Source organism: Myotis brandtii, unplaced genomic scaffold, assembly GCF_000412655.1.
Source record: "Myotis brandtii unplaced genomic scaffold, ASM41265v1 scaffold17, whole genome shotgun sequence".
NCBI lineage: Eukaryota > Metazoa > Chordata > Mammalia > Chiroptera > Vespertilionidae > Myotis > Myotis brandtii.
In genome coordinates, this window is record NW_005356259.1 from 6,285,430 (window position 1) to 6,309,428 (window position 23,999).

At 46.5% G+C, this 23,999-nt stretch overlaps 1 protein-coding gene across 5 annotated transcripts in view; it reads left to right on the top strand.

Annotated features, from left to right (window-relative positions):
- The window catches only part of PDE1C (phosphodiesterase 1C, calmodulin-dependent 70kDa), a 342,910-nt gene that overhangs the window by 135,121 nt on the left and 183,790 nt on the right, over positions 1-23,999 (top strand). The gene's annotated exons all lie outside the window — the stretch shown is intronic.

Below are 23,999 nucleotides of genomic sequence, written 5' to 3' on the forward strand. Positions count from 1 at the left end.
TGGGGGGGGGTGGTGCGAGGGGACAGAGGGGAGGCGGAGCAGGTTCCTCTACCCAGCTACCCGGCGGCGGTGGATGTTACACTTGAGAAAAGGCGCATGCCTGCAGCCCGCAGCGAGGGCTGAGTCATGGGCCCTGAGATGGCCAGAGCGGCAGGCTTGCAGGGCCGAGTTTGTCCTGCTCAGGAGCTCAGACTGGATTTTGCAGGTAGGAGGGATCCAGCAGACATTTTTTGGTTCTTACTTTTTAGTCAATTAATGTACAAAGACTTGTATAAAATATGCAAAGGACTCCACGATTTAGAAGGAGCGTTGAAAAGGACCCCAGGTATCACTGGATCAGCGCCTTTCCTCCAGAGGACGATATTAACACAGAGAGGGAGGCGCGTGCGCACAGTGCTCTGCGCGACGGCCCACAGCTACCTAGTGCACATGCTTAGAAGCTAATCACATTTCCTGATTCAGGCCAGGGCTCTTTAAAAGGCCAAAGATGACATTTCTTCAGGCACTTTCTTCTGTGGAGACCAAAGAATCTGTGAATAACTGCCTTTTTAAAGACTTACAGCTAATTTAATAATTTCACTTCATTTTTTTGTTATTTATGTAAAATAGTTGTCTCATTTTCTATCCTGTGTATTATCAAGAGCAATTATTGTTGCTATAGCAATTTTTTAAGACTAATTCACCTTCTCCCCCATTTTATTATTTATTTATTTATTTATTTAGTGTTGAGATACACATAATATAATATTTGCCATTGATAGTGTGCAGTTCGGTGGCCTTTACATACATTCACTGGTTGTGAAACCGTCACTACTGTCCAGCTCCAGATAGATTTCCACCTGGATCTGATTTTTCATCATCTTAAACTGAATTTCCCAAGCCCCGGACAGCCACCATTACGTTTTTCTTTCTCTATAATCCCCCATATTTTTAATGAAAAAAATTAAAAATTTTTCATTAGTTAAGGTGATAGGATTGTAAAGAGAACATCCTATATCTGTCATTTCAACTCTACAATGAACAATTGCTATATTTGCTTTTCCACAGATCCATCTATCTATCTCTATCCGTCTCCTCATCATTTATTAATCCATGTTACCCTCCCCCCATGTTATTTTTTGATGCATTTCAAAATAAATTGCAGGCATCAGTATCCTTTCTCCTCACACCATGGCATGCAGATCTTACTGAGAGTTCAGCGTTTGTTTGGGGCAGTAAGTAGAGGTTGTCAGTTTCAGCCATAGGTAACTGACTTGTTGGGATAGGTCAGTGCTTTAGAAAAAGAACCCTGGGCCCATTCAATAGGAGAGAGAAGATGGGGACGGTCTTAGAGGAAATTGCTCAGTGGTCTGCTGCAAGCCTAAGATAAAGAGATCTAGATTCACTCCAGAAAGTCCCGAAGGACGCACAAACAGAACAAAACAAAACACAACCCAGTTCAACTCAGTCCCTCCAATCTAACATCTTTGGAATCAGATAAATCTGGATCATTGTCCTTGGCACCCATCTTTCTACCAGTCTTTATTCTACTTTGATTCATAAAGGATTTGATTTGTCTTATAAGAACACATGAAAAATAGAAATTAAATAAGATCTATGAGCAGAGATTATGTTATGATCATTTGAATTGGAGTTTTGTGGCATCTTAAACAAAGGGGAAAATATAGTCATTTATGTAATACTCATTATCCATAAGGAGAAAGGCTCTTCAAGGTCATATAACCTTGGGCAAATCACTTAACTTCAGTTCTCTCAGCTACAAAATGGGGAAAATAAATGCTTATCTGCCTCAGGATCATGGTGGAAATTATGTGGGTCAATGTCTTTAAAAGGCTTGGCACAGTACCTGGCACATCAGTGCTCAGCAATTGTTAGTCTTTCTTTCTTTTCATGCCATGTTACCTTGTGACTTGTGTTGCCACTGCAAGTGGAGTGTGAAGAGTCCAACAGAATGAAGGTTTTAGTTCGAGTCTCATTAATTGAACTCATAGTGCTTGTAGCAACTGTTCTTCCTAATTACCCACCCATTTCCCAGTGGTAATCTCAGTTACATTCTTTAATTGTTCTTTCTTTTTGTGTGTGTGCTGAAAGAAGTTTGGGGGGTGCTTCATTGTTTTTTCTTCTAGTAGGCACCAATAGCATAAGGATATAACAACAAGACAACCAATCAAAGAAACATTGTTCTTTTTTTTTCAAGAAAAACGATTTTAAATATAATATTACATGCAATAAACATTAATATTTCAAGAAAAAAAAGATTTTAAATATAATAATGTTACCAAAACTGTACTAACATAGAATAATATAACAAAAATTATAGGAAATATTAAAAATCTGCAAATAACAGGATTACTTCTATTATATTCTAAAATATTTTTTTCTCTGGCTCTATTTTTGTTAATCAGTTTATGTTGTTTATTATATTCCACAAATCAGTGAGAGCATGTGGTATTTATCTTTCTCCAACTGGCTTATTTCGCTTAGCACAATGCTCTCCAGGTCCATCCATGCTGTTGCAAATGATAAGAGTTCCTTCTTTCTTACAGCAGTATAGTATTCCATTGTATAGATGTACTACAGTTTTTTAATCCACTCATCTGCTGACACTTAGGCTGTTTCCAAATCTTAGCTTTTGTAAGTTGTGCTGCTATGAACATAGGGGTGCATATATCCTTTCTGATAGGGAGAAACATTGTTCTCAGTATTTGATGGCTCAAAGCATTTTTTTTCTTTTATTTATAGTTCTCCAAATGTTGGCATTGAAGTTGGAGCCATGATCTGCTGATCTAGAGGGCCAGTCAGTGGGCAGCAGACGAGACTGTTGAATAGTCATTTTATCTAAATTATTGAATGATTCCTCCAGTTATTTAAGCCTTTTGGCACTAGAGTTGGGTTGTCATTTGGCATTGCTGCTTGACACATTGGTTATATGACAGCCCCAATTCCCATATTTCCTCATCCTAGTTCATTCAATAGCTGCATTTAGATGTGATGGTTAATTTTATGTGTCAACTTGATTGGGCTATGAGGTGGCCAGACATTTGGCCAAATATTATGCTGGGTTTGCCTGTGTGGCTGTTACTGGCTGAGATTAGCTTTGAATCGGTGGACTGAGTGAAGCAGATGGCCCTCCCCAGTGTGAGTGCTCTTCACCCAATCAATTGAAGCCTGACTAGAACAAGAAGGATGAGCAAGAGGGAACTTCTCTTGCCTGACTACTTGAGCTGGGACATTGGTCTTTTCTGGCCTCTGATCTCAGACTGAAACAATTGCTCTATGTGGTTCTCAAGCCTGCTGGTTTTCAGACTGTACATGACACCATTGATTCTCCTGGGTCTCCAGCTTGCCAACTGCATATCTTCTCAGCCAAGAAGTCATTGTGAGAGCCAATGCCTTATAATAAATCATATCTACCTATACACTCATATATACTGTCATATCTACATCTCTCTCTCTCTATCTATCTAATCATATAGTTCTGTATATCTGGAAAGCCTTGACAAATAGAGATTTATTCTGCACCAGGACATGTACCAGAGCTTGGAATAGAACCATAGCTTCTATGTAGACAGGGCATAGGTTATTTGCATAAGGCATAGTGGGATGTTTTCCATATCATAGAATATTTAGGCTTATATTAATTGCTTTTTAATATGTGGTGGTGCTCATTATTTTATTTAGTTCTCACAACAGCCCTATAGTAGGCAAGTTTAGAGCTAGTGAATAGAAGATGTGAATGCAGGTGTATCTAATTCCCAAGCCTGTGCTTGTTCTACCTTGATGACAATCATAAAATGTTGAAGGAATGAACAGTTTATTCTCTTGGCAGTATTGGATGCTCTCTGTGGCTCTATACTGGGGTTTAAAAATTATTGTTTTGGAGATATTTTAACATTCTGTTGTATGACTTCATCCTGTGTTTCCCTCTAACGAGAGATTTAAATTTTTTTCCAAAACCATTAATGCTTCCTTTCCCTGGCTTTGGTTGAAGTGTCTGGCTTGCTCAGTGATTGAATGAGTTCATGAGGCTAGAGCTGGATTCCCAAAGTGCTGTTGGGAGAGCATCAATGCCTAAAGGTGATCCATCAAAGAAGGAGGCAAGTGGGGTTTCCATGGTTCGTTAAGACTGGGGAACACTGCACACCAGACCGCATTCTGGAGGTTGATAATATACCTTGGCATGTTAAAGCTCTCAGATGTCCTACAGTAAGGGAACTGTTTCATATCTTGAATGTAGCAGTTCTATAACTTAATTGACCAGAGGCCATTTTTATGATACCAGTTGATCATTCTGTGCAACATAATGTTATGGGAAACATTGAAATAGCATGGCATAGATGGTTGGATTTGGTACTTGTTGAGGCTGGTGTCCGGGACCTTGTATTGAGCTATTCTGTAGGCAGTTTCCTTATTACCGAGTTTGTTTAGGTTTCATTTGGGGTGAAGCTCTGGAGGATATATCCATTATTGTGTAAAGATAGTCAATGTCTGACTCACCGTATTTCTGAAGTGCAAGAAGTGGAAAGAACAGCTTCCCCCGAAGCAGCAATCTTACTCTGCAAACTGAGTTGATGAAGAACATCCGTGCTGGAGCAGCATATTGGATATATTAGGACGAAGCAAAGCCTCACATTGTTTGAGTTCCAAAGTGGGCCGTGGAGCTATGATAATAAACATTTGTGTCTCACTTGGTATTCCCTGACCCAGGTCAAGGCCAGTGTGATTCTAGCCAAACCACATAACCTCTGCAGCTGCTCACTGTGACCCAGCAGCAAAGGGCAGACTGTGCTCTCGTGGAGGAAGGCTGCTGGGAGTGACACATCTCCGACGCCACTGTCTGGATGGAGGAAACTGAAGGTGCAGGTGGGACTGGATGTGCGGCACAGAGGAGACCAGTTTTTGTTGTCTGACTTGCAGCCTCATCAGAAAAACCACCCTGTCTGGGTTCTTTTCCAAAGACATTTTCAGTCTTCAGGCAACCTGAACATACAAAAATCTTTCTGAGCAGTGAGACTATTTTTCTTAATGAAATAAGATGATTTCAACAAGCATTTATTCAACATTTCCTGTATGTCCTGGAGGACAAATTAGCCCAGCTCTTACCTTCAAAGAGTTTAGTTAGTATAGAGAAAGAAATAAGGACAATAAATCAATAGAAAGAGATGCAGATGTCAGCTGGGGGTGGGAGGCAGGCAGAAAGGAGTTCCAGAAATAGTGGAGGGGAAAGGTGTGACTCCTAGCCAGAACTGAGAACTCCAAGCAGTGTGGCTGGAGTTGAGACAAGGTGGCAGGGCTGGTGAAGAGAGGTGACAAACAGAAGATAAAGCTGGGGAGAAGGCAGGATTGGGCAAAGATGGCCTCCATGCCACACTACTTATCTGGGACTTCATCCTATGAGTAATAGGGAGCCACTGAAAGACTTAAATCTGGGGAGCCCCATCGTCATACCTATGCTGTAGACAGAACCCTTGCACTCCTCTATGGGGAGATGTGAACAAATGAATAAATAATAAATAGACCACCCTGACGTGGTCTCCTTATCTGTTTCATAATAATTGCATCTTTTTCACAGCATCTTTTTAAGTGTACTTGACTTTAAGTAGTAAAAATCCACACACCCTCCTTTGCAGTCTAGCAAAATGTCATGTGCTGCTGCATTGGCTTTTGTTGCTTGCTCATTCTCACAACACAATCCCTCCAGCCCTCTCCTCCCTCATTCAAGAATAGGAAGAGGGGTTGAGTTCTTGGTGTGGGGATTTGAGTAGTTCTGTACTGGAGGTGCTGTGAGAACGATTGTTAGCATCTCTTCCCAGCTCTGTGTTCAGTGACACCATGTCGGTAGATTGAATTGGCCATGGTGGGAGTATCTATATGCCAGAAATGAGCAAATGCTACGAATGAGCCCCTCTTCCCTTCCCTTAGAGAGCCAGTCGTTACACATTTACCAGTACACCATTGTCTTGGGGGACACTTGCATGAGAAGAGAGATAGGCAGGGGCCTACACACTCCTGCTAGAGCGGCAGGAGTCCCTTTCCATCTATTTCCGGGTCAGAGTTATACTCTCTCCTACCTTTCCATTGGACGTTATCCCTGAGATCAGGAGGTGGGCCTGAAGACTGCCTTGCTGTGCACCCAGCCTGTGGAGGGAGGTGGAGGGATGGACTCACCTGTCTCTGGCTCACCTGCCAGCAGGGTCTAAAGCACGAAAGATTGTGTCAAGGGCTTCTTACCCTGGCACCGCTGGGCTGGCCGCTCAAAGTCCACAGGGCTCAGGGCAACACTTCAATCGTTTCAGCTATTTTCTGTCCTTCAGTGTCTTTGCTCAAGTCACTGGGTGATAAAGAGGAGGGAGATGTCTTCTGTGTCACCTGTCACCGTCTAGATCCCAGGGCACCACACCAATGAGACTCCTTGAGGAGGGAGTTCTTTGCTAATTGACCAGGCACAGGAAGAGAGTAGCCCTAGGTGTGGCCCTAAGTTGGTGTAAATGTTTGTGGAGCAAATGAGTGAGCAGCAGTAGCAAACGGTGTGAGCCAGGCTCAGTGGAAGCAACACCACCTTTCTGAGCAGCTGAATCTTATCCCAAGAGGCTGAATTCGTTGATGTCCCCTCAGCAAGATACTGGCCGGAGTCCTGGGGTAAATTAGTCAGGGATATAAATTAGAACGACTGGCTCAAGAGATGCCGTTGACTTTCTGCAAAAAACAGATGCAAAGGCAACTGGATTTGGGAGCACTCCCAACTGGAAAGCTTGCTCTGGGACTCAGCTGGAGGGACTGATGATGCTGGTGCAGGGTTGACCGTGTAGGGAATTGGGGATTAATGTTCTGCTGCAAATTCTCACTAAGGCCTCACTCTTGTGATTGCAGAAGACCGGCCATTAACTGGGTGGGAAAGAAGTGTGCTCTTCAAGGCGAACCCCCGAGGAGCCCACATGTACCTTATGGAAGGGTGTGTACTTTTAATGCTCCGATGATGTTTCAAAAGACTTCAGTTATTCTACTGAATTACTGAAGTATTCTTGAATAGACTGCATTTTCTAAGTGCATATTTTTATTTCACTAATAAAAAGATTTAGTGCCTGTCTTGTCCGGGTATGTCTGAGACTGTCCTGCATTTAAAGTGGAGCATCCTGCATCCCGGGAGCCCTCAGTGCCAGTCGGTCATCCTCAAGGCCGCTGTGGTGAAAGCTGTCATTTGCAGTCAGACATCTGAGCTGACTCGCTGGATCACTTAGGGCAACTTGCTTCACCTCTCTCCACTCTTCTTCTCAGAACAATGGAGAGGACAATGCAGTGTTGTCCTTAGATTCCCTAAGACAGTAGCGCCAGGCACACAGTAGACGTGCAATAAATATTTCCTTACAGAAGTACAGGTTTTCTATCATCTTGGCTTCTTCATTTTAGCATTTTTAAAAAGCAAACCCTCGAAGGAAGGAAGGGGGAGACTCACGCTCGGCAAACCCTTCGGCACTTTCTGCTTTAACCTGTCGACGGTCTCCTCGGCTGAGCAGTGTGACCGGAAGTGAGCTCCAGACTCACTCTTGATTGTGTCCAGAGCTGACAGCTCGGCATTTGCCTGGCAGCCGAGGCGAACCAGGAATGCCTCTGCTTTTCACAAGAGAGAGGGGACAGCCCTGGCTTCTCACTTTTGGTGTCAGATTTGGGTCACGTGGAAGTCAGTGTCTGCTTAGAGCTCCCAGTTGCAGAAAGCTGTTTGAAAGCACAGCTGAGTGGCCAGCGGGGAGGGGGGGTGTCCAATACTGACCTGGTGGCCAGCAGAGGAGGAGAGAAGGTCACACAGCCTTAGATATGAAGGTGGGGAGTAAGACAAAGAAAACACTTTCCAAAGCGTGCTTTCCAAAACTTTCATCAAATAAAAAGTATGCACTTTAAAAAAATATTTTTATTGATTTCAGAGAGGAAAGGGGAGAGAGAGAGAGAGAGAGAGACAGACAGACAGACATCAATGATGAGAATCATTGATCGTCTGCCTCCTGCCTGACCCCTACAGGGGAATGGGCCTGTAACCGGGCATGTGTCCTGACCGGGAATCAAACTGGTGATCTCTGGGTTTATGGGTCAACACTCAACCACTGAACCACTCTGGCCGGGCAAAACATATACTTTTTAAGAAACTCCTTCCTTTCTCTCTCTCTCTCTCTCTCTCTCTCTCTCTCTCTCTCTCTTACAAGTCTACGCAGAGAAACACCTCTCTCACAAAAAAAGGAAACATCTTTGGAAACTGCAAACATCGTATTACTTCTCTCAGATTGGTTTCGAGGCCTTGAATGAGACAGCAGGCTTTTAAGGCTTGTCTTCTTAGAGGAGAGCAATGAGCCTGAACAGATGCCAGTTTTGTTCCTTGGGCCAAATCCTTGAAGTCATCTTTACCTCCTCTCTTCTCTCACGTATCTGGAATATAATTCTCTCCCCCTCCACCGCCACACCACCATCCTCTTTAACCTGGATAACTGGATGTGGCATCCCAGCCCTGCCCTAGCCCCTGCCGCACTCCAGCCTCATGCCAGCAGCCAAAGTGGTCTTTGGAGATGGAAGTCAGATCATGCCGCGGTCCCACTCCAGGTCTTACGATGAGTTCCCATTTCACTCCGAGTAAAAGGCCGAGTTTTTGCAGTGACTGCCACCATGGTCTCTCTGCAGCCCCGTTTACCTCGCCAGCCTCACCTCCTCTGACTCTCTCCTGGCCTCCCAGCTCCAGCCACACTGGCCCCTTCTTTGAGCCACAGGTATCCTGCTGCACAAGGGCCTGGCTCTGCCTCCTCCCCTCCCTGGCACACTCCGCTGCATAGCTCACCCTCTGCTCTTCCTCCAGGTTTTGCTCAAATCTCATCCTCGGGGGAGGCCCACACTGATCACCCGGGTCAATTCTGGAACCTGCCCTCCCCCTACCACGTACTCTCTGTCCCCCTCCTCGACTTTCCCTGTTTCCCTCAACTCTTGCCAGTAACACAGCATATAATTTATTTATGATGTTTTTTATGTCTTTGCTTCAGTATCAGAGAAGATCCTATCAAATGTTCATCAAGACACAGGGGAAAGGGGACAGGCAGATCTGAGTTCAAATCCTCCCTTTACCATGTATTCCCTGTCTGATTTGTGTAAGTTACTTAACCTCCCAGAGGCTCCGTTTCTTCATCTATAAAATGGTAATAATTCATTCACTTGGCAAGTATTCAGTAAGCACCAGCACCGTGCATGGCACTGGGGACAGCGAGGGCAATATGAAAGACACAGTCCTTGTTATGAGATTGTAAAGAGGATGAAATGCACGTACGTGTATCTTATACCTGGTAGAGAACTTGCTACATATTTGATGATCATTAAGTACAGTGCTCTTTTAGAACTTAAATATATCTTTTATTAGTTTATCTTCTTTTAGTTCATGCCGTTTTCTGTCAGTGCTAAGAAGAGCAAACTAACCCTTGGTCAGTTTGGCTCAGTGGATAGAGCATTGGCCTGTGGACTGAAGGGTCCCGGGTTCAATTCCGGTCAAGGGCATATACCTTGGTTGTGGGCACATCCCCAGTAGGGGGTGTGCAGGAGGCAGCTGGTCGATGTTTCTCTCTCATCGATGTTTCTAACTCTCTATCCCTCTCCTATCCTCTTTGTAAAACATCAATAAAATATATTTTTTTAAAAAAAGAAGAGCAAATTAAATCACACACACACACACACACACACACACACACACACACACACACACACATTGAGCCACAGCAGAATTTTTGGGAAAGGGAGCTGGATGAGTTCCAGAGCCTCCTAAAATATATGAATATATGCAAATCATAGCGTACACATTAGATTGAAATAGGTACAGAGAGCGCCTGCAGCTTTTATCAGCTTCGCAAAGAATGCCCTTGATCCATAGGCGCTTAAAACTTTCCCCAAACCCCATGATTGGTCTACCATGCAGGCTTCTCTGAACAAGGGCATGTAATGGAAACCCTGAAATGTGGATTAATTCTAGGGTGGACGATGGCTTTTGTTTGGTGTTGGTGCTGGGCCCTCGGCTTCCTGCCCACGTCTGTCAAGGGCATTGCCTTTGGAACCCCTGGTACCGCTGGAACTCAGAGGCTCGCTCCCACGCAAGGGAACCACGCCGAGACGGCTGGGATGACAGTGCAAGAGGCGGAAGCACAGATGCTGCGAATGCTTCCCTCTTCCAGGTCGCGTAGAGATCACAGAGGGAGCGCCCTCCGGCCTCTGCCTGGTTCTTCGTTCGGGTTCAGGGAGCCCGAGAAGAGGACAGCCCCAGAGGGCGGTACATGCAGAAGTGTTGATGTGTTTAATTTTATTATTATTAATATTATAACAATAGGCTGTCGGCTCACGTAGCCCCACATGTTATTTTCAGCTCGATAGCATTTCACCCCAGCCCCCATCATTCTGTCTTTCCTGTCATTATCATTCCAGGGAAACGCTTTCTTTTTGATTTCTTCTTGCAAGAGAAAAATTAGATGAACAGAATGAGAGGAGTTTAAGAGAAGAAAATGATACCAAGAAACTACTTTGTCCTGCCTTCAGGAGGCAAAGCAAGTAACCTTTTTACTGTGGCCTCGTCTCCTCCTGGGGACAGAGAATGCTGCTGGGGCACAAGCAAGAAGAGGGAGTTCCCTGGGGATGCCAAATGCAGGGTTTCTCCCCTGGAGGCCGGGCCAGCTCCATTCCACCATGGCCCAGCTTGGATATTCCCTTCTGTCATGTGAAACCTTGGGAACAGAGCCTGCCTCCCTGTGAAACCTGTGGAGGACTCCCCACCGCTTCCCGCCCCGAGGTCTTGGGCCCCAGCGTGGAGGTGCTGTGGCTTTCGGAGGCTGAGGTCTATCTGTAGACCCTCAAATGAGCGATCGAAGCAGTTTCCATCCTGACAATGGCAGACTCCCCCCGCCCCCCCCAAGCCTTACTGCGGGATAACTGGCAAATAAAAATCGTATATATTTCAAGTGCACAGTGTGAAATTTTGATATGTGTGCATTGTGAAATGATCACAACAACCAAGCTAACATATCCATCACCTCCCCTTGTGAGTGTGTGTGTGTGAGTGTGTGTGTGTGTGTTGAGAACACTTAAGATTTACTCTCTTAGTGTTGGAACCCAGAGAGTAGAGTGGTGGTTGGCAGGGCCGGGGAAGTGGGGGAAGCAGGAAAAGAGGAGATGTTGGTCAGAGGTACAAAGTTTCCCTTATGCAGGATGAATACAGTCCGCAGATCTAACTCAGCATGGTGGCTCTAGTTGGCAGTACTGTACCGTCTACTTGGTATTTGCTGAGAGGGTAGCTCCCGAGTGTCCTCACTGCGGGCTCCTTTTTCCTTTGGTGTTGCCCATGTCTGCAGGTGTGGCCTTGGGCTCGTGATCTCCTCTCTACTGTGTCTCCTTGGCCTTATTCATAAAGCTACTTAAAGATGGCATGAGGTGGTCTATAACTGCAAAGTCACAGTACCCTCATCAGAGGGCTTTGGGTCGGAGGGCCCTTGGCTGACCAACACATAGGATAAGCCTCCCAACTTGCACAAAGGTACTTCCTTCTGAGAGACACCACAGTAGGTCAAGGACAGGCTTCAGTAAATCCCAGCTCTGTCATGCACTGTATGACCTTGAGCAAATTAAGTTTCACTGTGAGGTTTCATGGGATATCATGCTTGCAGAGGGTAGTACATACAGCATATGATAAGTAGTAGCTATGATTATTATCGCTATATCAGTGTTATTACTATTACTACTCATGTTGGTAGCAATATTTACATTTGAGGTAAGGAGAGAGATTGGCAGTGTCCTTGGGTACCTTCCAGGGTTAAACCCGCCCTTTCAGTGGGCAGTGACGGCTCTGTCCACACATCTGGCATCTCCTCAATTACCCAGAGAGCTGAATGTGTCAGCCCTGGTCCGCATGCATTATTGATGTTGGCCCTTTTCTTCAGCTGCATTGCAGGGCCCTTGCCTGCCCGGAACAGGGAGGTATTCTCTCTCGTGTCCCTTGGAGGCAGGCCAGAGCAGAATCCTGCTCCAAGATGTTACTTCCCTTCAAAGGTGACAAGTGTGAGTCACATCTGGTCGTCCCCGTGGGTTATTTCCACGCAGCCTCCTCCACACGGCTTCGCCCCTGCATCATTTCACGGGTGATTAAAGATAGGCAAGCGCGCAGGGCGGGAGTGAGGTCAGAGCCACCAGGTGGTGCAAAGAGGGATTTTCCGCAGCTTCGCTGACACCCAGGGACCTGGGGAGCCTCTGGGATGCTATCAATTGCTGCTGTGAAGGTGCCTCTGGTGGGGATATTGATTTGGTGTGACATTAGCAGCAGCTGGGACAAATGGGGCCTCCTAGATGCTGCAGGGGCTCCGGCCATCAGGGCAACCCGCCCACCAAACAAGTGGGCCTGCCGAATGTTTGCAGGGTACGAAAGGACATGGCGCCAGGCCGCTGCCATGATGCCCAGAATAATGCTTTGGCATGGACTTCTGAAGAGCAAACTCCGATAAGCTCTCAAATTTAAGCACCTGCTTAATTGGTTTAGAAAAAAAGAGAGAGAAAAAGAAAAGTCCAATCATTGCAGAAGTCTTTTGGCCTTGAAATATTCTGTAACCTTTTTAGGAATAGTTTTCTTTCCTTTTTCCCACCCTCTTTTCTTTTATGTTTTAAGTGATCCTGGTTTCCAGGGCCAGATAGTAACCATGGGAAGTAGGCTATCGCTGAATTTTAACCACATTTATAATCAAATTGAATGATACAAGTTTCACTGCCAATATTTTCACATAAACACATTTTCCTCAAATGATGTTCAGAGGTCACCAGGAATAAATGACCAGTAAGTCCTTGACCGAGTTTGACTTTGAAAAGGTCATGCCTTGAAATTCCCTGACCAGCTGGTTCCAGCACTCAGTGAGAGACAGGTAAACCCTGCAAAACGTACAGAGGAAAAGGGGTCAGATGTCCCAGGTAGCTGCCTCTTTAGGGACCCCTTGGAATGGATCTGGCAGAAATGGTTGGTTCCCAATAGATTGGATCATTCACATGTAGACTAGGAGTATGTGGGAAATTAGTAATCTGATCCTTAAGATTTGAACCCCCAGGCAAATGAGCCTGATTTCTGTGCAGGGTGCAGGGGGCACTTCAGCTCTGTCATGTGGAAGGTGGGGTGGAGACTGAATCACGTACAAGTTCTTGGAGCCGGGGCAGGAGAGGGAAGTGCTAAGTGAAATCTTTCTTACTTGGAGACTAATTGATCCAGAAGGCTCTGTTTGGTTTGCCCACAGTGAAAGGCGAATAGCTTCTAATGGGATCTTAATTGACTTGATTGGAGCCATTTTCAAGGGCTCAGCACTCTTTCCTTTCAATGCCTTGGTTAAAATCCTCCAGTGCCTCCAATCTCCATTGAAGAGAGCGATTTTCAGTTCTCCATTTGCATTAACCCAGGCAGTGGGGAAGCCACGCAGACACTGTGTGCGTGGTAGGGTCCACTGGGGCCCATGGTGTGCGGGCAGCACGTGGGCACTTGGGAGTCTCTTGCTAAGATTTGCTTTGCATGCTAATTACTTTTAAATGGCGCCTCTAAGTTTCCCTTCCTCTCCATAAATCAAGTCCCACTCCCTGCTCAGAGGAGTCTGTTTATGTCTCAGGCGTATAAATATACGCATAGATCAACTTCTGATGGGTCTGTCAGGCTGTACGTGTGAAGGATCATGGGCGGAATCGAGGCGCCGTCAGGGTCTCTTTATTAGCAGGGATCTGTCAGAAGCGTGTGGGTGGAAGGCATTCATGGAGATGTTATTCTCTTATTCTCCTGGGTCTTAAAAATCCTTTCACTTCTGAGCATCACAGGAGCCAGAATGGACCATGGAGATGTGCCCGAGGACAATTTTGAAAATCCTGTCAGGAGAAGTTAGTCTCCCCCATTCCCCTGTGTGCTGAATCACTTACCTGGAGGGTGTGGGACCGGAGGGGCAGCTGCCAGACAATGGAACGTTAACCCTTTATGCACCAGAAGGTAACTAGGTAGAACCTTATTGTCTTTCCCTGAGTAACCTCACATTAGCGGTTGGTCTAGTGGAAGAGTCCTTTGTTTCCATGTCCCAGATTTGCTCATTGCATATAGTTTATTTGGCAGGAATCACCTCGGACCATAAACGAATGCATTTCACAGTCCTTCTCAGAGAAGCTCAGTTGGTCCTTTGGCCAGTGACACACTGGGGGACAGTGACGGGCCAGACATTTGTGACCCTGCCCTCCAGGACACTGGTCTGGTGGACTCTATGGTACTACTACCAACAGGGAAATGGTTTTACCACTGATGCACAGCTCAGTGTTGTCACAGATTTGGATGCTGGAGCTCATGGGTCTGGAGTCTTTCCTCAGCTCAGGCCACTTTGTGAGACCTTTTAGCAGCTCTGATTAAGCCAGGGGCCCAGCCATTCTTCATGCAGCAACCAGAGTCATCTTTTATAAACATCCATCTTCTGTTGAAATCCCTCCATGATTTCCCATGCACTTCAAATGCAAGCCCGACCTTAAGTGTGCCTGCAGGACTGTGCTGTGGCCCCTACCCGCCTGCCTCTTCCACCTCTTCCCACACAACTTGCCTTCTACTGATTCCTTGACCACATCCTTCCTGCCTCAGAGTCTTTGCACATGCTGTTACTCCTTGTCAAAAGGCTTTTCCTTCTACTTGTTAGTTGGATGACTCCTTTTCCTTTTTCAGGTCTTGGCTCAGATGTCACCTGCTCATGGAGGCCATCCCTGACCACATAGGTGGATTAAAGATGACTATAAAATCTATCACTATTCCCCAATGGGAGGTGGAGTTTATTTCTCTTGCCCTTGAATCAGGGCTGTGACCAACCAAATGAAGCTGAAATGATACCATGCTGGTGCTGGGCCTGTCCTTAGAACACTTATTCTTGCCATCTAGCTGCCATGTAAAGAAGTCATGGAGACACCACGTAGAGAGAGCAAGGGAGAGGTCCTAGCCTTCCAGCTGTCCCTGCCCGGGCCTCAGGCACGTGAGTGAAACCATATTGGATATTCTAGTCCTAGTTGCCATCTGACTGCAGCTGCATAAGAAACCCCAAATGAGACCAGCAGAAGAACTGAGGACCACGGAATCATGAGAGATAAAAATGATTGCTGTGGCCCTGGCCAGTTGCTCAGTGGTAAGAACCTCAGCCCATGGACCAAAGGGCCAAGGTTCAATTCCTAGCCAAGGGCACATACCTGGGTTGCCGGTTCGGGGTGCGAGTGGGAGGCAACTGATTAATGTGTGTGCGTGTCTCTCTCCCCCTCTTCTTCTTCCCTTCCAGTCTCTCTAAAAAATTAATGGAAAAAATATACTTGGGTGAGGATTAAAAAAATGATTGCTGCAGTTCTGAGCCTCTAAATTTTGCGGGGTGGTCTATTACACAGCCGGAGTTGGCTGCAGTGCCAACCTATCTACACATAGGTCTCACCCCCATTGCTCTGTACTGGCCTCTGTTTCTTTTCTTTTCACTTTTATAATGATGGACTTGTTGTTCGACAGTCTGTGTGGCTTGTTCCCTCAATAATACTGGCACTCTGTGGTGCAGCCATGGATTATTTATTGATCACTCCACACCTACTATCACATATGCAGGCCTGGCACATAGTAAGTGCTCAGCAAATCTTTGCCGAACGAATGAATGTGTTTCAAAGGCCCCAGCAATTATTTATTTGGGAGATTATCCCCCCTGATCTCCACACACAGATAACAGAGACACGAATCTGTAAATCTTCTGTGATGGCAGCTCAGAAACCATTTTTTGGAAAAAAAAATGTTGTCTTTAATAAATTATACTTGTTAAGTCACAATTTCACTCTGCATCTACTATACACCCGAGCAACAAAGTTTAATGATTCCCCGCGGGCAGGAGCTTTCCTAGGGTCGTCCAGGTCCATCTCAGTGTGTGTGTCCAACCTCTGCCATTGTCCCTTTCTTGACCCCCTCCCACCCATCACACCAGCCCCTTGTTGCTGCCTGGGCCACCAGGCACATTCCATTCCCTAGAGTCTCTCTTGGCTAGTCCTCTCCATTTCCCAGGAGACCCATTCCCTTCAGGAAGCCCTTGCCAAAGGCTGTGCTTTCAGTGGGCATTCCTGCTTCTCATCTACAGACAAGCCATTGAACCAAATCCTGGGTGGAAATGGGAGTCGTTCCTTGCTGGGGTCCAGCCCCAGCGGGTCCAGGGGTTCCCCAAGGTGTGGACGGAGTCGGCGAAGAATGAATGATATGGAGGCAGTGTTCAGGTGATCATCATAGCCAGGTTCCTCTCTTTATTGTCATCTAACATCTGTATTTATACTATTTGGTCCCAATCCTATCCATTCTATACAAAAGGCCAGGGGGCTTCCCAACTCCATTCAAAGGTTACTCTATTGTTCCACTAAGCTACAAGGAAGTAACTGAAGGAGGTCACTCCAAGCAAAGATCAAAGCGACCAACCACCCCTCTGACACTCAGTTAAAGGGTTTATTGATAAAAATCCTCACCTGGGGAAACAACCTGTCTTCTCCTAGCCAGGTTCCTTCCCCTATTGTCCTCTTACATCTGCATTTATCCTATTTGATCTTATTCCCATCCATTCCATTCCAAAGGCTAGGGCATTTCTCATCTCCATATCAAGGTCCCTAGAAACATCCCTGCACAGACTGCCTCAAGCAGCCAGGGTGGATCGGCTTCCAGCAGTTCCTGAGACCCAGGGAGGAGGCTCAGAGATAATGGAGCCCTGGGCTGGTCGTCTGGGGACATTGCTTCTGGTCCCAGCTCTGCCACCATCAAGAGCGGGCCCTGTGCCCAGTTACTTAATGTTGTGCTGCTTGTATCAGTATCAGTAGGAGCTTGGGCAAAGGGATGGCTAAGGTCCCCTTCACACTCAGGTTTCCCACATTCAGTCTTGCTCTATAGGCACAGGGAGAACAACCTGCTGATGTATGTGCATTTGGGTCAGAATTTGGCTGACTGTCATATCAGCAGTTTCACATGAACAAAAATCTCAGTCTCAACTTCATTAGCACAGGCAGGTTACTTCTGCTGGGTGGGCAGTGTGGTCTGAGAACAGAGTGACCACCAGGGCCAGGAGTCAGGGCGCCTTGCCCAGCCGTGTTGCCCGGCCACTAGCTGGAGGGCAGGCCAGGCAGAGGGAAGCCAGCGGACCTCTGGGACCTCATCCACTTCATTCCTAAACTGGGAATAGTAATAATATGTGTTTCACTCACTTCAGGGTTCTTCTGAGGGGCTAATGCATGTATTAGGGCATGCTTTGATAGGTTATCATAAAAAGTTATTGAAATTATTACTGTATCTATTTATCAAGAGCATGAACCTCCTTATATTTACCTTGGGTGCTCTGCCCAGTCCAAGGTTCCTGTACCATTTTCCGGTTTCCTTCCCGTCATTTCCTGTTGGATGTATGAGTTGGAGGAGGAACTATTATTATACGAGAGCTCTAGTATTTAGGATACTGGCCATATATTGTGCTTTGCTGTTTTGTTTTTAAACACATATTTTTTTTATTGATTTCAGAGAGGAAGGGAGAGGGAGAGAGGGATAGAAGCATCAATGATGAGAGAGAATCAATAATTGATTGGCTGCCTGGGCATGTGCCCTGGCTGGGGATTGAACCAGTGACCTCTTAGTTCATGGGTCGATGCTCAACCACTGAGCCATCACTGAGCCACACTAAGAGAGGAGTTGTATTAGGATTCCTTTAGTTGTTAGTGATAGAAATCTGATTAGCCTAGTTGAAGTGAAATAAAAGGGGAGGGAGCATTTGTTTGAGTCATTTAACTTGGAAGTCCATGGTAGCTCTAGCTTCAGACATACTAGTAGCAGGATCAAGGGGCACAAATGATTCTTTCACACTTTTCCCTTTGTATCTAGTTCTTCGTCCTGCTTTTCTCTGTTGGTTTTATTTTTTTTCTGATACACTGTCTCCACCTGGTAAAGAGATAAGCCCAGGGCTGGGATAACCTCAAGTCTTATAGCTTGTTATCTCAAAGAAGAGAGAAATAGAGCTTCTCTCTCTCTTTCCTGTAGCCACATCAACTCTTCCATAAAGAAGCAGGATTTGATCTGCTTTAGTCACCTGTAACCTTCAGACCAATCACTTTGCTCAGAAGTATGGGTGGAGGTCTCTGATTGGCCAGCTTAGGTTATGTCTAGCCCAGTCACATCTAGACTCTGGTTTTCCTATAGCTTCTTTGGGCCCATGAAAAGCTTGGTCAGCCCAGGCCAGGTTGTGGGTTTCAAATCAGGGAATGTGAGTATTGGAAAGTGATCTAGAGGTCACTGAGCCCAACCCAGCCATGGCTGTAAAGTGTCTTATTCTAGGTCCCACATGGTTCAGTGCCACTGCCTGGGCACCTCTACTGGGAGGATTCCACGAGCTCTCATGTCAGGACAACAGAAGGATCCTGCCAGAGAGAGGGGCAAAAACTGTGGGTCCCAGGCAGGTTCCATCGGACCATCCTGAGCTGGGACTCCTCCTATCTCTTCTGTTCCTCTCCCCGCCTCTCTGGACTACTCTCTGGACAATTGAGATGTTGGCTACTCAGAGCCCCATTTCAGATGGGGCTGAGAATGGGTGTCCTCTGGGTTTAGCCAGTTCACTGCCTCTTCCTGTACCTTTCTTCTGTAGTGAAGGTGGATCCTAGGACAGAGTCTGTGCTAAATCATAAACCAAACAGAGAAGACATCAAAGGGAAAAGCTGTCACCTCTTGCTGGGAAGGGAAGCCAGAGGAGAAGAGCCTCTGTGGGCAGTGTGTTATGGGGCAGTACCTGGCGTAGGAGGGGAGGAGGGGTTGCTGTGCCCAGTGGTGTGTCTTCCAATGTCCCAAATGCTTCTCCATAATTTCTCCTTCAACAGACTCCTTCGATGATGCCAGTGCCAAGTTCTGGAGAATGTACTCAGGGCACTGGCTGGCTTCATGGAGGTCAAAGCCAGCGGTTATAATCGCAGCAGGAAGATGGGTGCTCATGGGAGACAGTGCTGTGCTCTTTCTGATTTGCTGTCTTTTCTTTGACCGATCCTTCCCTCTTTGTAACCTGAAGAGCTTGGCTGCATTTGGCAGCTGGATTCCTCTGGAGCCCTGGTTATCCTTTGCCCCGTGGTCACTGCACACAGGTTTCCAGAGAACCTACCCGAGTGTATGATGTATGTTCAGGACAGCAAGTACCCTCCACGTGTGACCAGGCCTCCCGCTGCTTAGAGCCACCCAGGGCTCCCTGTCCTTTGAAGGAGAGAGCCCAAGCTTCTTCCATGACCACCAGGATCCGGCTCACCCTTCCAGCTTTTTCTCTTGCTCTCCCTTGTCGTATGCTTCTGCTTGTGGGTCGCTGGACACCCCATCCCTTCTCATGCCCCTGGGCAACTTTACATGCAGCGCCTGGTTCCAGAGCCACTGCCTCCACTCACCCGCATCCACTCACCCGCATCCACTCACCCGCCTCCACTCACCCGCATCCACTCACCCACCTCCACTCACCCACCTCCACTCACCTTCATCTAAGTACCTTCCATTCACCCACCTTCAAGATTCAGTTCAAAGGTCACCCCCACTATGCAGCCTCCCTAATTTCCCCAAATGGTAGTGACCCCTCCACCTGTGCTCCTGCAGCCCCACCTTCTCTGCCATATGCCCGTTGCTTGTGTTTTCAGATGTCTGCAGGGAGGTGGTATAACTAAGAGACTTGAGCTTTGCACGCTGGTCTGGTTTTGAAAACTTGGCTCTGCCCCTTATTAGCTGGATGTCTTTGCAAAAGTGATCTGACTTTTGGGGCCTCTGTGTCTTTACCTGTAAACGGGCATCATGAACTCTGCTGAAGTGTTTTGTTGAGGATGAATGAACCAACCTGTGAGGTGCTTGGCATGGTGCCAGCTGGTAACGGTAGTAGTTGTTGTTATTGTAATTATTATTATTTTTTTAAAAATATTTTTATTGAGTTTATTTATTTCAGACAGGAAGGGAGAGGGAGATTGAAACATCAATGATGAGAGAGAATCATTGATCGGCTGCCTCTTGTACGCCCCACACTGGGAATCGAGCCCGCAACCCGGGCATATGCCCTGACTGGGAACCGAACCCGTGACCTCCAGGTTCATGGGTCGATGCTCAACCACTGAGCCACGCCAGCCGGGCTATAATTATTATTGATTCATGAAATCTTAGAGGCAAAAGGGATCGCAGGGGTCATTTTCACGCCTTTAAAGCCTGATTCCTCTCCCCTTGTTAATCATCAGCTTCTCCTTGAATTCTGCCCAGGGACTGGGAGCTCACTTTCTTTCTGATCTTGTAATACTTAATGCTGACGATGCAGAGGTTGGCTAGTATGTAGGCTAAGTTACTATATGTCTACTTGGTGGACTATTTTATTTTATTATTATCATTTTTTTTAACAGGTTATTTATTTATTTATTTTTAGTGAATCCTCACCCAAGGATATTTTTCCATTGATTTTTTTTTTTTAAAGAGAGAGTGGAAGGGAGATGGAGAAATGGAGAGATGTGAGAGAGACACATTGATTGGATGCATCCTGCACGAACTCCGACCAGAGTTGGGGAACCTGCAACTAAGGTACATGCCCTTGACCGGAATCGTACCTGGACCCTTCAATCCGCGGGCCTACACTCTATCCACTGAGCCAAACCGGCTAGGGCTTGGGGGACTATTATAAATTAGCAGTCATGTGTATGCATGTATGCATGCATGCATGTCTGTATGTATTTAGTCATATGTGACCACATAAGATTTCCTAAGAAGTCTAACTCAAAAAGCTGGGAGAGGAAATCACAGTGGAAATGAACCTCCCAAGCCAAGTTGTGAGTGACTTAGCATTTTCTTAGACCTTGTGCTTCTCGGCGGGTTTGCACCTGTGTTCTGCTTGCCTCTGAGCAGAGCTCCAGGAGGAACTGTGGCTTGTCATGTCGCCGCAATGATCAGGCTCGCCCTGTCTGTCTTAGACACAGAAGGAACACAACCTCCTGACATAATAACACGACAGCTACAAGGGGTGCCATGTTGTTGGCAGAGAGAAGACAAGCTTTTCCTGATGTGGTTTAGGAAGAGCCTGGATGAGCAGCAAGGACCCTGTGATACTTTGCAGCGCTTGGGCCTCTGTTAGCTGGGAAGTGGGAGCACTGTCACTCAGAGAAGAATCGTACCTGGACCCTTCAATCCGCGGGCCTACACTCTATCCACTGAGCCAAACCGGCTAGGGCTTGGGGGACTATTATAAATTAGCAGTCATGTGTATGCATGTATGCATGCATGCATGTCTGTATGTATTTAGTCATATGTGACCACATAAGATTTCCTAAGAAGTCTAACTCAAAAAGCTGGGAGAGGAAATCACAGTGGAAATGAACCTCCCAAGCCAAGTTGTGAGTGACTTAGCATTTTCTTAGACCTTGTGCTTCTCGGCGGGTTTGCACCTGTGTTCTGCTTGCCTCTGAGCAGAGCTCCAGGAGGAACTGTGGCTTGTCATGTCGCCGCAATGATCAGGCTCGCCCTGTCTGTCTTAGACACAGAAGGAACACAACCTCCTGACATAATAACACGACAGCTACAAGGGGTGCCATGTTGTTGGCAGAGAGAAGACAAGCTTTTCCTGATGTGGTTTAGGAAGAGCCTGGATGAGCAGCAAGGACCCTGTGATACTTTGCAGCGCTTGGGCCTCTGTTAGCTGGGAAGTGGGAGCACTGTCACTCAGAGACCAACTAAGAAGGCAGAGGTGGTCAGACCCCTTGTAACATCTTCCCCCCAACCCTCCAGGTGACTGTTCCTTGTGGGTGGACATTAGGTGGCAACTGGTTTTCTTTAGGTAAATGAGAACTAGCTACCCCCATTCCCCATTCAACCAGGGCAGCTCTGTCCTTGCTTTTGAAATCTGTGGTATGCGTTGGCAGCCCTTAGATGTTATTTGAAATATAATACTCTGTTGCTTAAAAAAATTCAAAAACTTCTAATCTGGATTATCTTGAAGGCTCTTCTAGCTCCAACAGCTATGATGGCCCTCAAATAAAGCAAAGTTATATCCTTAGTGACTTTCTACTACACGTTTAATCTGTAAAAATGTTTCTAAAATGAAACAAAATCATATTTCAGAAAAGTTTTTTAAAGAATATTTTTTGTCCTCTCTTTTGGGTGAGCTTAATTGCAGTGAAAGGCTATCCCTTTCCCTTTTCTTCCAAAATTTGCTTTTCTCTGGCTGAATCAAAATCCCACTAATACCAGGAAAAAGTCCTAGGCATGGTGTGGGGCAGGAAGACGAATGTCATCATGGTCACTCCCTTCTATCTTTTCATGTAGTTAAGTATGTATTAGGCAATAAGCGTCTCTCTCTGACAATTCCTTCCCCAAGTATCTCCAGCTAACCCAGAGACTCATAAAGGTGAGCCAGACATAAAAAAGGTGGGTGTGGAAAATGGGACCCGTGCTGGGGACAGATTTGTATGGGATAAGGTCATGGGCCGTCATAAGGTCATGTGGTCTTTGCCAGTCTAGTTCTTGCGCTATTGGGTGTAGGTAAGCCCCTAGGACTTCAGTTTCCTTACTGTACAATGGGGTGATAATCATAGTGTTTGCCGCATGGTGCTGTGGAACCCTTAGCACAGTGCTGGGGCCACAGAAAGTTCTGTCACATGTTTGCTATTGTCATCGTTACCACACTTCCAGGTTCAGGCAGAGGTAGCCCAAGGTGCGCAGTCTGGCCGGAACCCCCGTTGGGGACCTGCCTCTGTCTCGCATTCCCAAAACAAGTTGCTAAAATAATCTCTTCTTTCAACATCTTCCCGGCTCCTCCAGGTGACTGTTCCCCATGGGTGACATTGGGTGGGCAACTGGTTTTATTCAGGTAAATGGATTTCACGTTCATATGTTGGCTGCTTACTGCCTGGTAGGAATGCCTGAGTGCCGTGAAGATGTGTGTGCTTCCAGAAAACCTTTAGTGAGGTGGCTCCAGGTTGTGTGGCCGGTGAGGGTGTGAGTCCTCTTCCATCAAACAGGTCTGTGGCCTCCCCTGGAGGCAGGCGCCTTCTCCACTGGAGTGGGTGGGGTAGCCATGCCATCCCCATCGCTCTCGCCTCTGATTCCCAGAAGGTGAATGGCAACTACCAAATGGGTGAGCACTTAGGATTTAGACCAGTGGTTCTCAACCTTCCTAATGCTGCGACCCTTTAATACAGTTCCTCATGTTGTGGTGACCCCCAACCATAAAATTATTTTCGTTGCTACTTCATAACTGTAATTTTGCTACTGTTATGAATCGTAATGTAAATATCTGATATGCAGGATGTATTTTCATTGTTACAAATTGAACATAATTAAAGCATAGTGATTAATCACAAAAACAATATGTAATTATATATGTGTTTTCTGATGGTCTTAGGCGACCCCTGTGAAAGGGTCGTTCGACCCCCAAAGGGGTCTCGACCCACAGGTTGAGAACCTCTGATTTAGACACTCTGATCCTATTCCTTTACCCGGGTCCCATGCATGGGACTGAACCTGAGTCCTCACCTTGAAGTTTATCTTGTGTTGGAGAAGCGGGAAAATATCTGATAGAAAAGGAATGCTGGGAGAACCACCGCCTGCCAGGGAGGAAAAGCAGGGTGTAGGGAATCTCAGGAGCCGGAGTCCCAGGTGTGCCCTGGCTCCTGGGAGTGAGGGGACTTCATTTACAAGGGGCCTGACCACCAGTTCTGTGGTGTCAGGGCTGCAGTCCGTGTGAGCACCCACTGGGCCTTTTTCTGCCTTTGGTCCCCCTGTTAATCCCCCTCCCAATTCCGCACCTGGCCCCACCTGCCAGAGCTTCCGCTTTAATGACATTGACCCAGGAGGACAATGACAGGGAGCTGCAGCTTTGTGGAGCCCAGACTCTTCTAGTCTCAGCACCTGCCCCCCATCACCCAACAGGAACCCCTTGAGGAGTATGCCGCGTTAACCAGCAGCCACTTCTACCTCCTCACTGTTG